Source organism: Pseudophryne corroboree, chromosome 3, assembly GCF_028390025.1.
Source record: "Pseudophryne corroboree isolate aPseCor3 chromosome 3, aPseCor3.hap2, whole genome shotgun sequence".
NCBI lineage: Eukaryota > Metazoa > Chordata > Amphibia > Anura > Myobatrachidae > Pseudophryne > Pseudophryne corroboree.
The window spans coordinates 654,842,187-654,861,026 of NC_086446.1; the positions used below are offsets into that span (position 1 = coordinate 654,842,187).

Sequence of the window (18,840 nt, forward strand, 5' to 3'; positions counted from 1 at the left end):
TGCAACTTGTCTTTGGAAACCTTGTGTCCTGTGTCTGAAAGATGAAACAGGAGCTGTTTCGTATCCTTCAGGGATGCCTCCAATGAATCAGAACACAGTAGTAGATCATCCACGTACTGTATTAATACTGATCCACTCACTGGTTGGAAAGACTGTAAACAATCATGCAAAGCCTGAGAAAATATACTTGGGCTATCTATGAATCCTTGTGGTAATCGAGTCCATGTGTATTGGACTCCTCTGTATGTAAATGCAAACAAATATTGACTGTCAGGGTGCAGAGGTACCGAAAAGAAAGCGGAGCAGAGGTCAATAACAGTGAAAAATTTCGCAGTGGGAGGGATTTGCATTAGGATGACAGCTGGATTTGGCACTACGGGGAACTGACTCTCAACTATTTTGTTAATCCCCCTTAGATCCTGCACTAGCCGGTAACCCCTCCCCCCACTCTTTTTCACAGGGAAGATGGGACTATTAGCAGTGCTGGACGTTCTTACCAGAATGCCCTGTTGTAGCAAGCGCTCTATTACTGGGTAAACTCCTAACTCCACCTCTGGCTTCAGAGGGTACTGTGGGATTTTTGGAGCTATCCTACCATCTTTTACTTGTACAACTACCGGAGCTACGTTTGCCATTAATCCAGTGTCCTGTCCATCTTTAGTCCAAAGTGACTCTGGTATCTGAGATGTCATTTCTTCTACTTGGGAGGGAGTCCTATTTGTCATAGTGGTATGTGACATTAATTTTGACGGGGAGTCTAACATGTCTCGTACTTCCTGAGCGTGATTCTCAGGTATGTCCAAGAATACACCTTCAGGAGTACAATAAATGACGCACCCCATTTTACACAGTAAGTCTCTTCCCAGGAGATTGGTCGGTGCCGATGCAGCCAGCAAAAAGGAATGCTTGGTATGTAAAGGCCCTATTGTAATCTCTGCTGGTTTGCTAACAGGGTAATGCTGGACTACTCCTGTTACTCCCACGGCTGGAATTGTCCTACCAGTGGTCCTCATGCCAACTGTCGAATTTATCACTGATTTGGCCGCCCCTGTGTCTACAAGAAAGTTTAATGATTTACCAGCTACATTAATTGCAATTTCTGGTTCACTTCCAAGACTTCCAATCAATTTTACTGGCTGCAGATTACAGGTATGGCCACACCCCTATTGGGTATGGTGACCTCCCTGAATCCCGCTGGCAGCAACTACTTGTGAGGGAGTTAGCTGGGAACTACCAGAGGTTTGCCAATCTCTGTTTGGGGGGTATCTTTTTGTTTCCCCTGCATGTGGCTCATAACTCCGTTTCTGCGGACCTTGCTCCCAATGTCGTGTGTCGTGTCGTTGTCTAGGGGGTTGGTATGAGTTTCGTACATTCTTTACTCTACAATCTCGTGCCATGTGTCCCTGTTTATGACAAGAATAACAAGTAACCACACTTGACTTACCCACAGGGTTTGGTGATACAAACAAAGGCTGCCTTGTGGTCAGGGCCTGTATACTTACGGCCATTAACTTATCACTTTGTTGTTCCCTGTGTCTGGTGATGTTCCTATCGTGATCAATAGCAGCCTCTCTCAAAGTAGCCACAGACAGACCTCGCCAACATGGTTGTGTGGTCTGTACCCTAGTCTTTAATGATTCTTTTAAACCATCCATCAGTACCGATACTGCTACTTCTCGATGGTTTATGTTTGTTTTAATGTCCTCTATGCCTGTGTATTTTGCCATTTCTGATAATGCTCTGTGAAAATACTCTGCAGCTGTCTCTGACTCCTTCTGTTTAATGGAGAATATCTTGTTCCATCTGACTATCGCTGGGAAATACTCTTTTAACTGTAAGTTTATTCTTTTTACATTGTCTTTGTTGTACACGTCTGTAAGAGGTACATCCTGATCTAATCCGCAATCAGCTAAAAATTGAGTTGCGTCAACATTGGAGGGTAAACATGCTCTCAGCAATATCTGCCAGTCTTTATTGTTGGGCTCTACAGTGTTACCTAAGTCTCTGATGTATTTTTGACTGGCAACTAAATCTTTTCTAGGGTCAGGGAATTCAGACACTATGGTCCTTAATTCCATTCTGGAAAATGGGCTATACATGGCAATGTTCCTCACAGGGGTGACCCCTGATGTGTCAGTTTTCCCATTTGGAACAGCTATTACCCTAACAGGAGTAACTCTAACAACATCACTCTGTGTGGGTTCTACAGCCTGTGGTGAAATGGCTTCAGCATAGTGTATGGTGCCGTACTTACCTGTAGATACGACCTCACCTATCCCTCCGCTAGGGGCCTTTGTTACTAATCTCGTGTGTGGAGCTGTGCCTACTGTGGTCTCTGCTATGGTGGCTGCTAGAGAGAGCGCTGAAATTGTTGCCGATTCGTCTTCTTGATCACACTCCTGAGGAAAGTTCAAAACAGGGTACAACTTGCACGGGTTAATACTTGCATTGGTTAATTGGTTAACATTATCTTTAACATTTATACAGTTGCTAAGTGTTTGTGTGTTACACCTTAGTGCGTCATTCTCCGCAACCAATTTCTCTCCTGATATGTATGGTGGCGGTGGGGCCGTGGCTATCAGTTTTCTGATTGAGCCAGATCCCGCCGCCTGAGCCAATCCTCTCTGTATGTCACCTTCTTGTTGCCACAACTGCAAATAATCGTAATGTTTGATTCGTCTCTTTGTTGATTTAATGAGACATATCCTTCTCCTTAAATTCGTTAACACTTCTGTGCTGAAGCTACCTACTCTTGGGAATTTCTCCCCGTCATGTACTGTCATTCTCTCCCATTCATCACATAAAGCTTCTGTGTGACTTCCGTATTTCTCACACATTACATACCTTGCCGACCCAATTGGTCGGTTCACTGAATCAACCCGAACCGAGGTTGATCGCCCCCTACCTGAACAAGTGGCCCCCATAGTTCGAAGGTGTTGCTTTATTCAACCAACCCTTACGCAAACCAAATGTCCAAAATAGGCTGACGGTGGCGGTTTACCGAGTACCCCACTCACTCGCCCACGCCGACCAATACGACCTGATCACACCGATATGGTGCTGGCGTACTCGACCTAGGGCCCCTGCGACCTGAACCTCTATTTACTGGAACCTGTGAGGGTGCTCCGAAGAACTCTTACTCTTTCCAGTAACTATTGGTTGCTGGATAGTTCCTGAGTGAGCAGCGAACTTCCCTTAAAATAAAAAAAGTTACACAAATCACGTTAGAATGTACAAATAGCGTTTATGACCTTCGTACACAAATAGTACCGGTCAGGTTTACTAATGCACACAATTACGTGCGGTACAATCGTTTAGTACACAAGCAACTAATCTTATGTACTGAGCGACCAGTGGAATCGAAAATTTCGGCTGCGAATTCCTTCAGCCAGAGCTTATATGGCCTATATGGGTGTTGCACCAACCCTTTCTTGGTGTTGTGCCTGTGGACTGTATAGCGGACTTCCTTGTCTGCTGTACCTGAACCTGTTGGTCTGCTATGACCTCCTGGTCTGTTACAGTATGACCTCCTGGTCTGCTACACTCTAATGCTCAAATTGTATATTTAACCAGGGATGCCTCCCTAGCCACCATGTACGTCACTTACACGCATGTACCTCACGAGAACTCGACTTTTCTTGTGGTTCAACCTGTAAAATTGTATACAACACACTCACTCACCACCTGTACACTTTTGTTTCTATTTCTATTTCTATTTCTATTTCTGCGCAGAAATTTCTCTTTAGACCAGATGTGTTTACAAATTAGGAGAAGGATCTATTAATTTAAATTTGGAATTAAAAAAAAAATTTGCGCGATTTATCGCCTGGCGTTATTTACCGCGTGGCGCTACTTATCGCGTTGAGAGGAGAGAAAAAAAAAAAACTTGTGATTTGAGTTACGTGGGCGTACCCGTACGCTCCGTTGCGTAATATACGCTGCGTGCGTCGGCCCTTGGATTGCGTACGCAAGTCTCAGTCTTTTGTTAGAGACACGTGTACGCAAAGCAAAGATCCACCGTAACACAATTTATACGTTTATCAACTATAGAACTGGCAAACAGGAGAGTGACATACGAATATACACCAATGAAAAGGAAATGCAGATATATATGTGTGCGTGCGTGTGTACGCAAGACAGAAAAATAAACAGTTTTAAAAAGACACTATTGTTTTGTTCTTACCTCCGGTTCCCGGATTCCTTCAGCACCCTTCACTAAGAGAAGCAGACGCTTATCCAAACAGCACTACGAGGAATATGATCTCCCGCCCTTTGCTGCTGGATAATGTCTGCTGAAATTACCTAGTGTAGATATGTGAAGGACGGGCGAGCCGCCAATTGATAAAGCTAAATATTTATCGTATATAATACCCTTTATGAGGTCTAAGAACACTGTACGCTATCTACGTATGAAGTACCGTAAGGGTACGCTAGTTGCGTAACAATCGCTTTGCCGTGATCGAGACGCTCAAGCGTCAAGTTCACTCACGGCCAAGAGATCACAGGCAGGCACGTTATTGGCTGTTAACTAACGTAATGATTCGCTATAGCGTAGCGGACGCTCGGGACCACGAGGAGATCACCAGCGGCGCTGACGCTCACTATATTGAACCTTTGTATCTAAACCATAAACAGTGTATTGTGCAGTAAAACCTTAGTGTAATGTTAGAGTGTAAATGCAACACAGTATAACCTTATTACCTTAAAAGCTGTTTGAGCGTCACCGACGCTCTGAGAATACTTAATACTATAAGAAACACACAGATACCGTGCTCAGGGTCCAACGCCTAAAATATATATTATGAATGCTATACTTGCAAAAGAGTTAAACACAATACAAGTCATACACTACAATATAACATAGACTACCTAACCAGATAACTACACAGGAAATACAATACAATACAATTTAAGGGAAAATGAGAGAGAAAGAGAAGGAGAGAGAGAGAGAGAGAAATTGAGAGAGATTGGCCCACAATAACAAGAAGATCAATATAGTTGCGGAGAAACACTTACGCACAAGGGGAAACGATCGCATGCGCCTCGATATCCAGCTCCCGATTATCAGCAATGAGAACCGTTGAAGAGAGTGAACTGGATATGGTCGGCCTGCCTATTTATGCCCCACACACAATACAATTCAATGGTCCCTACAATCTCATTGTTCATTGGACACAGGAATTCGGCTTCGCATTATAACAAAAGGTCATAGGTTGATTCATACAGGTGGGTTGTGACTGTTTCCTACTGTTCAGGTGGGTGGGATACTGAGTTTCCCGCCGCATGACTAAATAAGAACAAATAATAGTAAATGGACATAAACTTCTTATGTCCATAACTATTCGCACGAGCGATTAATCCGCTCCAAACCAACACCGGAATATTGCTATTTAAATACTCTTCCGATGGGTACCAAACACCACTGTATGACCCCTGTTAGACCCTTCGTACAATACAAAGAGGGATCTCTCTGTTCAGGAACATGCTATGTTAACTAAACTTTCAGAATCTATCAAAGGGACCATGATCTACAAAATACATTATTACTGAAAATATGTAACGATTGAGTCGCACGCTACGATCACATAAACTCTACCGTAAATACGCATACCGTGCGCCTGCGGGTGCCCGCGACTGCGAGTATGCGCACGCACGGGAGAGCGCACGCATGCGCAGCGCGGACCAGAATGAGGTGCAAATATGGCAGTGTGTATAGAGATATTTTTCTGACTTTGACAACAGGGAGGGGGAGCACACACTGCATACAGCACAGTACAAGGAGGAGGAGCACACACTACATACAGTACAGGGAGGGGGAGCACACACTACATACAGCACAGTACAGGGAGGTGGAGCACACACTGCATACAGCACAGTACAGGGAGGGAGCACACACTGCATACAGCACAGTACAGGGAGGGAGCACACACTACATACAGCACAGTACAGGGAGGGAGCACACACTGCATACAGCACAGTACAGGGAGGGAGCACACACTGCATACAGCACAGTACAGGGAGGGAGCACACACTGCATACAGCACAGTACAGGGAGGGAGCACACACTACATACAGCACAGTACAGGAAGGGGGAGCACACACTACATACAGCACAGTACAGGGAGGGAGCACACACTACATACAACACAGTACAGGGAGGGGGAGCACACACTACATACAGCACAGTACAGGAAGAGGAAGCACACACTACATACAGCACATTACAAGGAGGGGGAGCACACATACTACATACAGCACAGTACAGGGAGGGGGAGCACATACAAGTAGTGAAACACAGACACAGGGGACCAGCGGAATCTGTCCCAGTGGCCAATCCACTGGGACATACATAGCCACCACATTATTTATTACATGAATAGCAGCACCACACTACACGTATAGCACTGCATTACACAAATAGCACCACATAACAAGAATAGCACCACATTACAGGTATAGCACCATACTACATGTATAGCACCGCATTATACGAATAGCACCACATTACACGTATAGCACCACATTACATACATAGCCACCATATTACATATGTAGCCACCACATTACATACGTAGCCACAACATGACATAAATAGGCCCATCATCATGGACAGACATGTGGCAGCTAAAGAGCTGAAGGACTTTGCATAAGAGATTGTCCCAGGGCTGGCTGTGAGTGCTACCTGATCTGCTGGCATCCTGAGGACAAGGTACATCCTGTTCCTGTCCAGTCCCCAAACCATACACTGTGACCGGGGAAGCCCTAACCCCTGCACCATCATGATAATGCAAATAATGTAATTAAAAATAACCTCTCTGCCGGGTCCCCTTCAGTGTTCAGTTGCCGCTCTGTCCAGGTCAGTGAGAGTGCGGGAGCTAGGGTGGTGGCGTGTGTAGTGAACCCAGCTCCGACCATCGCTATGCTGCTGCTCCTGAGCTGGGTTCGTTGAAGAGAGGATGCTGCTGGGCTGGTTAACTTTCTCCAGGTCCCCCGTGTGTAGAACAGCTTCACCACTTTTCACGGCTAGCAGCACCTGGAAGTGCCCGCTAGCCTAACTGTGTTTTAATGAACCGCAAGTACTGGAAGCAGTGTGAGCCAGCCCAGCCTGACTGTGAAAAGGTCTGGCTGAGGGGGATATGAGACCGGCCCATCGGAATCTGTCATGGTGTCCTGGTGGGCCAATCTTCCCCTGGGTATGTGTAAGGAAAATGATTAAAGCACCAATAGCAGGTCTCTCTCTCTCTCTCTCTCTCTCTCTCTCTCTCTCTCTCTCTCTCTCTCTCTCTCTCTCATGGCACATGCATGTCAAACCTAACATGAACATTGCGTACCCCAGCTCCCACTGTGCATGCCGTTTTTGTTAGGTGTGATGTGCACATCTATGCGTAGTAATGGGGGAGAAGTGGAATGGGAGGGGTTAAGTATAATGGAGTGAGCTGATGAAGGTACGGGGCGGCTAAAGTGACCCGGTTTGTATTTACTAGTGCATCAAAAAAATCTGAACCAGAAAATTTGGGAATCACCTGCTGTGGTGGAACTACATGTTCCAGCATACCCCCCGCAAGCCTGGCATGATATGCTGGGACATTACAGCTGAAGTACAGTACATGGGCAGCCTGAATGTGGCACTGCAGGGAAGTACCATGTTACCAGATAAAATGGATAAGACATGTTGTCCCCAGAAGCACATAACCTACTGGCCGTACCGATTCCTTACCGGCCAAGTGTGCCTGGTATCAGCAGTTCCACTACCACCACTGGCAGCGCTGGCTCAATCACAGGCATGGTGGACAGTGGAGAAGCTACCAACCAGAAAGATCCTCACAAGCTCCGCCCCTCTGCCTGACTTGAGCGCAAAGGAGGAGCTGAGGTACTATGCGGCGCAGCGAGGGCTTGTGAAGCCTTCCACTGGACCACCTTAATTATTATGACCAGACCTAGGACTCAAGAAGCAGGCAGGAAGATATGTCATGTCAACCCTGCGCAATGGGTATTGGAAGGGAAGGACCATGGATACCTGCTGCAACCTTTGACAGGAATTCATTTTCCTGCCTCCAGCAGACACATGATCCTGTGGGACTATTTTCGTGGGGGGCCTGGAGCTCCATCCGCCCCATTGTTATTCCAACCCTGATTGTGTGACTTCTTTTCCTTTTTAATAGAAGAGGTCCTAATTATGCCTACCCATAAAACTGTTACAATAAAGGGGGGGTACTCACGGAGCGATATTCTAAGCAATCTGACTAGATTGCTTAGAATTTAAGCATTATCGCTCCGTGTGTACCCCCCTACAGCGATAGCGATACGCAGCCCCGCACATCGCTATCGCTGGTGCTAGATTGGCCTGCATGCAGGCCAATCTAGCGGGTCGCTCACTTCACCCGCTGGGTGAAATGAGCGATCCCCCCCGTCTACCCCCGCACGCTCAGCACAGATCTCTCCCACATCGGCCCGTCTATGTGGGCCTTAAAAGTCTGTCTATTCTTGTCCTTTTATCTTCATATTACCCTAATCCTAAATACTCCAAAAAGCCATGCAACCCCTATACTAAGTAAGCTCTCATGAGTAGGGCCCTCTTCCCTCATGTGCTTATCCTTTCTCTTACTTTAATAAATCTTCAACTGCACCAAATCTGCCACCTGATACTTATTTCAGTGTCATCTACTGATGTACAGTAGCTATGTTTATTTACCCTGTACTTGTCCTATACTGTCTTCAGCTGTAAAGGTCCATACACACTTAACGATATAATGAGCGACGTCGCTCATTTTCCCCCTCCTTGAGCGACGTCGCTCATTATATCGTTAAGTGTGTATGCCGCCAGCGACGACCGATGCGCGGCCCCGCGGGTCGGCAACGATCGTCGCTGTCGGTAGGGCATGCATGAAGGATGTGGACTGTCGTCCACGACCTTCATGCAGGGCTGGCGGGGGCATGACGTCACTGAGCGATATGAGCGGTCATATCGCTCAGTGCGTACAGGCGGCTGCCGACCGGCCGGCCCGGGAGGGGGAGACGTTAGACGATGTCGCTTACAGAGCGACATCGTCTAATGTGTATGGGCCTTAAGTTGCTGTTTTCCTGTTTTGATTATTTGTTTATGCACTCTGTTATTGGGTGCTGCGGAACCCTTGTGGCGCCATATAAATAAAGGATAATACTACTACTAATAATAATAATAATAATAATAATACTCCTTTGAAACTATGTGGTGCTCTACTGACTGCAGACTTTGGGAGTGCGATGGACAGGTTTATGTTATAGACTTGCACATAAGTGTAGAAAAACAATCAACACAATAAACATTTGGATGAAGCAATTTAATCACTTCAGTTCTGCACTGTTCTTTTGTAGGACACAGAGATGCCCCCCAGAAGGAATAGCTATGGCATCAAATAGGCTAACCAAATTGTGGTTACCCCTGGATCTAGGAATGCATTACATGAATCTCCTATAAGCCAACAGTCATGCACCAACTTTACCTATTATACAACCTGACTTTTTACTCCCTGCTATCCCTGGCACAACAGCATCATTATATAGTGAGCCTTCTACATTATTGAATACAATCGGAGACGTGTAAAGTGAAACTGTCGGAAACCAGAGTGGAATTTTGTTCCAGCCGTGAGTACAAGTAATGTCCCTCTATGTGTCGTCATTTGTTTTGCACCCACAGTGTGACTTTTATTGATTTATGGAATCATATTTATGAATATTAATATTTAATATAACATATATGGTTATTAATATATGGATATATTTAAATTAATATGCGTTATCATATATATCTGCAAATATATTATGTCAGGCTTACAAATTAATTGGCTGATAAATATATGCAGTCCTTATATATATATGACTTATGAAATTATGAAGTTAAGATTCCTTAAAGAGAGTTCAAGCTTGAATATTACCGCTCTTTTTATATGATTCTTTATTTACAGGCAGATCAAATCGTACAGAATAAGATATACACAGTAGTGATATATATACTAATTATAATTATATTAAGCTATGCTATGTTTCCTTCGTTACATAACATAAAACAACATGACATAAGTTTCACAAACAGTTTCAATTATTATCATATTTATACTTGCAAGTTAAAGATTGCCATCCCAAGAATCATTCCTTCTGCATGTTCTCCGTGACTTCTCCTCCTGACTGACTTCCTTCCTTCTCCTTCTTCTTCTCCCTCTCCCTCTTCCTTCTAACTCCTAACTACAAGTCTGGTCCTTTTATCTCATATTTTACCAATTCAAACTATCATATTCTCATAGTTTCCAATGGAATAGGTAATTATAGGTTTGTCAGATTCCAAGGTGTAATAAAACAAACATTGAACTGGGCTGTCGTGTCCTGTTCACGGAGGCATGGTGTCATAAAAGTGTGGTGTCCACACTGCCTTAAGCAAGTATAGTATTGTAAAATCTGGAATGTCTTTTCATCCAAAGTTCTGTTGTATTGACAAGTTTTCCTGGGGTCGGTTACACAATGTTTTATCAATGGATGTGATCTCTTTTCATAGTAGTTAATTTATACTCCCTAGCTTTTAACCTTCACTGGACAATAGACAAACCAGTAGATTCTGATCTACTGTAAGCACACCTGTGAATTCCAATGACCAACAGAGCTCTGTCACATACCTATTATCATTTATGGCCTAATACCTTTTCTCTACAATGACTCTTGATCTTACTGTAACCTCTCTGGCCTTATTTATGACTAGAGCAGAATAAACCTGTTCCCTACACTATTTTTTACCATCTTGCTGTAAAACACAAATATACAGTATATCTATATAAACACATACACAAACCTAATCTCTTAAATCAGCTAAACATTACCTCATACATTCAAACTTATTTCATATCTATTCCTTACTATATATATCCAGTATACTGTCCACTATGGTAACATCGCCTATTTATAATGAATTATATTTTGATTCAGACAATATCCATTGCCCTAATATTATACTAAGTGCAGACAATTACCTATAAGGCAACAGTCGCCCCCTTGTGGCCATGAGAAATTCTTTTGATTGGCCACACATTAAACTAGCGTAATTGCTTCCAAATACATTTCAAAATATTCCTTCAAACATAACTTTCGTTGTAACCATAATATATACCATAAGTGTAATAATAATAACCATTATGATTTTAAAAATCTCTAAAAATTCTTAGCTTACCTAACCTTATTCTACTTTTTAACTAAAGCAGACAAAACTGAGGTTTTTATTCAGTATTCATGAGGAAAACTAATTTCTACAGACATTTGGAATACCATAGCCCAATTGTAGACCTTTTTTCTGTATCTGGATCAGTACGTTTGGACATTTTTGCTGTTCTTGTATGTAGCAATTTACTGGGATAAGACTGTCATCTGCGTGGTTTGCTTGCAATTGGAGATGCCTTGCGTTTGCATTATGGCCTTGCGTTTGCAACATTTGCACCATTACTAGAAGTAGAATTCTTCGTAGCAGCTGCTCCTTTGCTTGCCATTTCGCTGTTTGAGGCAGAGGGCTGTGTACGTCGAGTGCTGTGTCTTGAACATTCAGTACTTGTGACGACCCTCAGTAATAGTAATAGTCTTTATACAGTCTTTAGCAGTTCTGTTTCCTTTGCGTTTATCCAATGCCGCAGTTGTGACCAGTGTCCATATTGCTTTTGCACAAACAGGTTGTGATTTTGAATAGAACAGGCATATATGAAACAGTCTTTTTTTTTTTCTTTCTTTCTTTCTTTCCTTGCTTGTTAATAGTAGGTCTTAATTGTCTTCGGGCAATAGTACCACAAATGGCTGTGAGTAGTACACCTACTCTGTTCTGTATTTCCTCACTGAATAAATTACCATGCAGTCTTAAATCTCCTTATTCTACCTTGTACCTATTTATACATCTCAATCTTACATAAACTTATACCAGTTTAACCCATATAAAGGCGTTTTCTATCCTACCTATATTTTGACTAATAATTATTTAAAATGCTTTTGATGTGTATATAGTAACATCCTATCAATACAATAAATGAATATAATTTTGCTTCAAACAGATATTAAATATCATTTAGGAATGGCTTTAAATATATCTAATTCCATCCAATATTATTTTATATGCAGCCATGTGCATATACAGTGACCCTGTTATGCTACAAATAATTATCTTAGACTTGTGACAGTCTTTATTAAGAGAATTATTCATCCCACTTAATAATCTCGGCCCAATTTGTTATAACGTGGTATACCATCCTGTATTAGATATTTAATTACTTTTGAAGCTTTTACGAAGGAAGCATAGGTAGTATCTATTGTGTAATATATAAAAAAAACATAAAATATTTACAAGGTATATATGCAATGATATAAAATATATCTCAGACAAATGTTTACATATATGTGATTAAGGTATATGAAGGGATGAGACAGTTCTGTATAATCACAGTGATGAGATGTGCTGTACACTGTTGTGGGAGTGTACATGTAGTTTGAAAGACAAGTAAATGATTACTTGTGATGAAAGGGTTAATGAAAACCTTCCCCTTTCTTGTGAAACTGGAAAACTCCTTGAGGATTTGTCCATATATCAGTCTTTAGGGATGCTATGTAGATTTTGCTGGATAGCAGCGATGAAAGGGTTAATGAAGACCTTTTCCCTTGTAAATTGGAGTCTTTTTGGAGTCTTGCACCATTCTGTATACAGGTTGCCAGGATTACTATGAATCAAACAAAAATACATACAATGACTATCACAGATATTTATACAGTGATTTAACATAGCTTGCTATGCATTCTGTCCTATCTGCTGCATGTTATCAGGTACAGAATTTACAAATGTGTCTTTTAACGATTGAATAACAAACAAACAATTGTTTCTGGCCTGTGCCAATCTTTCCTGTCACATTGTGTGTCAATGACAGCACAATTGTCGCTGCAGATATGATGCAGGTTTAATTTGGAAACTGTGGCTGTTTGAACATCAAAGCAAACAATGGCTTCATTGGATCTAACAAGTAAAGGAATGATACTACCGTATTCACTTGTGACCATACTCCCTTGTGATGCAGCCTGGTCCCAGACTGTCTTTAACCATAGCGTTTGCTGCTTGGTGTGGCTCCTTAGTTTGGAAGAATCTTGGAGCTTCTGAAAAAACCTACTTTTGTGGGGAGAGAAACTTGTTAAACTTTGCCAAATATGTATTGCAGGTCCCAGGGCTTTCTGTCTTTCCACACCTGTAATAAAATGGTTATGGCACCAGGGCATAAAAACATTTTCATCCTGGTGATCCTTTTTGTCATTGTTAATTGGTGTGTGGTTTGCAGAATGACACTCTGCATGTGGTCTCTCTGAGAGCATGCAAACATTTGCACCATCACTAGAAGTCTCTGAGTGCTCTGTGGGGGTTACATAAGTTTGGGAACTTTGTTTGTAAACATGCATTCCTGAATTAATTTCATGGATTTTCCCTTTAAACATGTTTCCAGGTGAATACATTTCAAGGTTTGCAACTCTGGTTGCCATGGGAGTTTTCACCATGGGGAACTTCCCCACCCCTGTGTGCACTGTACTGCTGCTATCAGTGTTTAAATCTGCTGACAATTCACCTTTGCCTAAGGGCATAACAAATTCTTCATTTACATTGGGAACTCTGAGAGTGTATTCAGCAGAATACTCATAATCTGAGTTACAATGATCTTCCCCCTTACTAGACACAGTATAGGGGACATCTCCTATTGCTGCTACCTCCTTTACATTAATGTGCTGTCTGATGATAGACACATCCGGCACATTGCTACTTTCTTCATTTACCAAAGAGGCTGTTCTGCTGGTGGTCTGTGTGACCATAGCAGACTCTGTGTGCTGCACATGGACAATGCTGTCCTGAGTCTCACCTACATCTACAATGTTCTCCCTTGTACTTCCTTTTATCTCCTCCTGAGAGGTCATGACAGTTTGCTTACAATCTGCCAGGCTTTTTGCTTCTGCCCCAAACTTTTTCTGTTTATTTTTCTGTTTAAGGGACTTAAATAATGAATGCATTTTTGCATTAATGGTCAGGCACGCCTTACGAAGACGCGAACCTGATTCTTCTTTACATTTCTGTTTGGCTTCTAAAGCCGCAGTTCTGCGCATTTTTCTTAATGCTACAGAAAACTTTTGCATTTTTAACATTGCAATCATTTACAATGCTAAATTTTTATATTCTTTGTTTTTAGTACTGAAGGTATCCTCTCCTTAAGATTGACCGGTGTCTTAAGGTTAAACTCTAATACCTGGTACATTTATTCATTTATTTGGAAATACTCTTTTCCACTGTGCACATTTTCTATTCTAGGCCTTTAAATTCTTTATTCTCATTTGTAACCTATTCCACTGTGATCTTGTATTTTGCCAGCAGGCTTATAGCCTTTGGTGCTGCTTCCTAATAGATATTATGTTAGTTAAAATAACGTATATTGCACTAACACATTTATCCTAGGTTATACAGAATACAAAATTGACATTACACAATGGTAATAAATTTTCATAGATACATCCCCACCGTGATTCTGCAGATTTGGTAGCCAGCTTATAGCATCTGCTACTCCTCATAAATATTATAGATCAGATAATCAGATTCAGTAATAACAAGTCCCTTCATGGTCGCCAATATTGATTTATGGAATCATATTTATGAATATTAATATTTAATATAACATATATGGTTATTAATATATGGATATATTTAAATTAATATGCGTTATCATATATATCTGCAAATATATTATGTCAGGCTTACAAATTAATTGGCTGATAAATATATGCAGTCCTTATATATATATGACTTATGAAATTATGAAGTTAAGATTCCTTAAAGAGAGTTCAAGCTTGAATATTACCGCTCTTTTTATATGATTCTTTATTTACAGGCAGATCAAATCGTACAGAATAAGATATACACAGTAGTGATATATATACTAATTATAATTATATTAAGCTATGCTATGTTTCCTTCGTTACATAACATAAAACAACATGACATAAGTTTCACAAACAGTTTCAATTATTATCATATTTATACTTGCAAGTTAAAGATTGCCATCCCAAGAATCATTCCTTCTGCATGTTCTCCGTGACTTCTCCTCCTGACTGACTTCCTTCCTTCTCCTTCTTCTTCTCCCTCTCCCTCTTCCTTCTAACTCCTAACTACAAGTCTGGTCCTTTTATCTCATATTTTACCAATTCAAACTATCATATTCTCATAGTTTCCAATGGAATAGGTAATTATAGGTTTGTCAGATTCCAAGGTGTAATAAAACAAACATTGAACTGGGCTGTCGTGTCCTGTTCACGGAGGCATGGTGTCATAAAAGTGTGGTGTCCACACTGCCTTAAGCAAGTATAGTATTGTAAAATCTGGAATGTCTTTTCATCCAAAGTTCTGTTGTATTGACAAGTTTTCCTGGGGTCGGTTACACAATGTTTTATCAATGGATGTGATCTCTTTTCATAGTAGTTAATTTATACTCCCTAGCTTTTAACCTTCACTGGACAATAGACAAACCAGTAGATTCTGATCTACTGTAAGCACACCTGTGAATTCCAATGACCAACAGAGCTCTGTCACATACCTATTATCATTTATGGCCTAATACCTTTTCTCTACAATGACTCTTGATCTTACTGTAACCTCTCTGGCCTTATTTATGACTAGAGCAGAATAAACCTGTTCCCTACACTATTTTTTACCATCTTGCTGTAAAACACAAATATACAGTATATCTATATAAACACATACACAAACCTAATCTCTTAAATCAGCTAAACATTACCTCATACATTCAAACTTATTTCATATCTATTCCTTACTATATATATCCAGTATACTGTCCACTATGGTAACATCGCCTATTTATAATGAATTATATTTTGATTCAGACAATATCCATTGCCCTAATATTATACTAAGTGCAGACAATTACCTATAAGGCAACACTTTGCAGTGTGACTCAGAAAATGGGATGTGGCTGCTTTTGTTTTGTGGTTTTCAGTTCTCAAAAAATAATTCTCAATTCAATTTTAGTAATTATTTTCTTTATGACTTTTAATACATGGACACAGTTACTTGTTACACAGAACCAGTAAAGCTTATTTAATGACATGGTTAAATAGTGTTCTGAGACCCATATGAGACCTTTGTTTTTGTTGGTCTAATGCTGCCAAATAATTAAAGATTTTATGGTACAACCTTGGAAGAAAGAGTATTCTGCCAGAGAGTCGTTTAATCTGTCACCAGACCAGAGCACCATGCCAACAATATCTTATAATAGTCACAGGGCCTGAGTTAGCTCATGTCTAGGACTCTCCCCCCTTTTATCAGCTCACAACAACAACAATAACACATGATACTTTACTGATGTTCATTTCCATACAGTATTGTTGTTATAAGTGTATTGCATACACTTGTATCCAGAAAAGAGAGATCAGTCATATCCTAGGCCAACTCTGCCTGAAGATATGCATACAGGACATGGCTAATAGTTTACAAGCAAATACAGGAGTAAGCAAGTTACAAGTTACAGGAGATCACGTACAAACCAATAAGTGAAAGTAATCAGAAGGTGGAGAAACCCGTAACTGAAGAATTAATTATAGTACAATGATGCTCATTGGTGTGTGCTGATTCATGAAGGTGAGCTCTCAGGAAAATCTAGAGTGATGGCCTGTGCTGTGTACATGGGTGTGTTTGGTCCTATTTCCATGTCATAATCCTCCCTCTCATCCTCATTTACCGCCAATCTCCCCTATATAATGTCACACCAAATTTGCCCTTATCCTCATTTCCCCCAACTTCATAACCTCATTTACATATGACCGCACAGTAATGCCTCAGTTCATATTATGCCAAATAGAGCTGGACAGTGTATTTATATAATACATTTACCACACACTGCAAGGCTCCATCCTTAGGGGTCTATTCATGAAGCAGTGAAAAGAGTGGAGAAGAGAGCCTGTGGAGAAGTTGCCCACGGCAACCAATCAGCTGCACCGTACAATTGTATAGTATGTAAATTATACATGTTACTTCAATGCTGATTGGTTGCCATGGGTAATTTCTCCACTGGCTCACTTCTCCACACTTTTCACTGCTTCATGAATAGACCCCTCAGTTCTTCCACTGATGTCGATAATTAGGGATGCGGTCAAGATCCCGCCGGACGGGATCCCAGCGGTCGGAATCCCAACACCGGGATCCCGACCGGTGCAATCCCGACATATTCTCCCTCTGTGGGTGTCCACGAAACCCATAGAGGGAGAATAAATTAGTGTGCCGGGCGCAGCGAGGCACCGGGCCCGCAAGGGACTACGTTGCGCTCGCCCCCCTGTCGGGATTGTGCCGGTCGGGATCCCGGTGCCGGTATTCCGACCGCCGGGATCTCGTCCGGCGGGATCTCGTACTGATCCCGATAATTATTGTGTGAAGTGAAGAAGAGAGTAATGCTGTGTCAGAGCAATAGCAGGGCAAAAGTGTGACTTTTGCTGGCCACTCCCCGAAATGTGTGACATCATTAAGTCAACATCAAGGGTGCATGATTGCCAGGACCAAGGAGAATATAAGCACCTGAAGCTTCCTTTAGTCTCTCTGGGTGGCTCAGTGACAGCATGCTGCTGGAATCTGGGCGAAGAGGAGCGTCCTTTCCAGGCACTCTGCATGCCAAATACAGGTGTCACAGGGCAGTGACAGTGGCGCACTCTTGGACCTGCGCTCCTGGCTGACCGTTACAATGATCGCCAACCCCTAGTTATGGCCCTGCACTGATTGCTATGTCTTAGTAGTCACTGACACACTTACCTCATCAAAATGCTGGTTATATTGATTGCAAAGACAGGGATGGCGTCTGAAAGAAAGGTGTGTCTGGACAGTGGACACACCCTGGGCCCTATGTGCATACAACTGTGGTGCTGCTATATTCTTTTCTGTGCGTGACCTCTTCTGACCCTGATGTTTTCATAATTCTGAGGTATTTGTGACATGTTAGTGAAATTGATGTATTAATGTGTCACATTGGGCAAATGTGTCAAAATGAATGATCAGGAGGCGTAATGGAACTACAAAGAGGCAAAACAAAAGCAAATTACTATGTATAGTTTTGGGGGACGCGAAAACGGGTCCATAATTTACTATGCATCCAGGCTGTAGTGATGTCAATTTACCACCAATCTGTTTTAATAAGAGTAGAGCTTGTTTAATTAAACTGATATACCACTGAATGAAATTCCCTAAGATACTAGCCCTGTGTGCAAAGACATACCATAGCTACTACTACCCTGCATAGTGGCACTTGGTGACAGGTCGGCCAATCAGCCGTGATGGTATAAGCAGAGTCTTGGATTGTGAAATAGCTCAGTCTGTTCAGCATCTTGTACAAGGGGCGTTCTTTCACTGTCATGCTCCACTGATTATGTGCTAAATTAAGACTTCCTAAAAATTATTTTTATCTTAATTGAGCCATGACACTGTTTGTATGAAAGTAATTTTTAAACGGAACATGATTGTCAGCATCTGGAAACTTTACTACATTTTCCAATTTGCAGCAATATTTAAAAATATATATGAAGAAATTACCAATGTGTATGGAAACATTTCCATAGCTTACAAAATTCAAATGATAGGTATAGTTTGTCAACTCACAGAAGCCAGGCTGACATGGGTCATGCTGGGGAGAGTTGGGGGACTGGATTTGTGTTTGAACCTCTAATGCTATTTAATCAAAGTCTGTGATAATAATGTGAGGAGGAAGTGACGTTTGTAATGGAAATTGCGAGCCCATACAAAGTTTTCTCATGATGAAATCTGCA

General features: G+C 41.7%; 1 long non-coding RNA gene across 1 annotated transcript in view; it reads left to right on the plus strand.

The window, feature by feature from the left end:
* The first annotated feature begins 9,573 nt into the window (after positions 1 to 9,573).
* LOC135058124 (uncharacterized) overlaps positions 9,574 to 18,840 on the plus strand; it is a 51,657-nt gene continuing 42,390 nt past the window's right edge. Inside the window, exon 1 of the long non-coding RNA XR_010244621.1 lies at positions 9,574 to 9,624. This is a non-coding gene — a long non-coding RNA (uncharacterized LOC135058124). The remainder of the gene's footprint in view (positions 9,625 to 18,840) is intronic.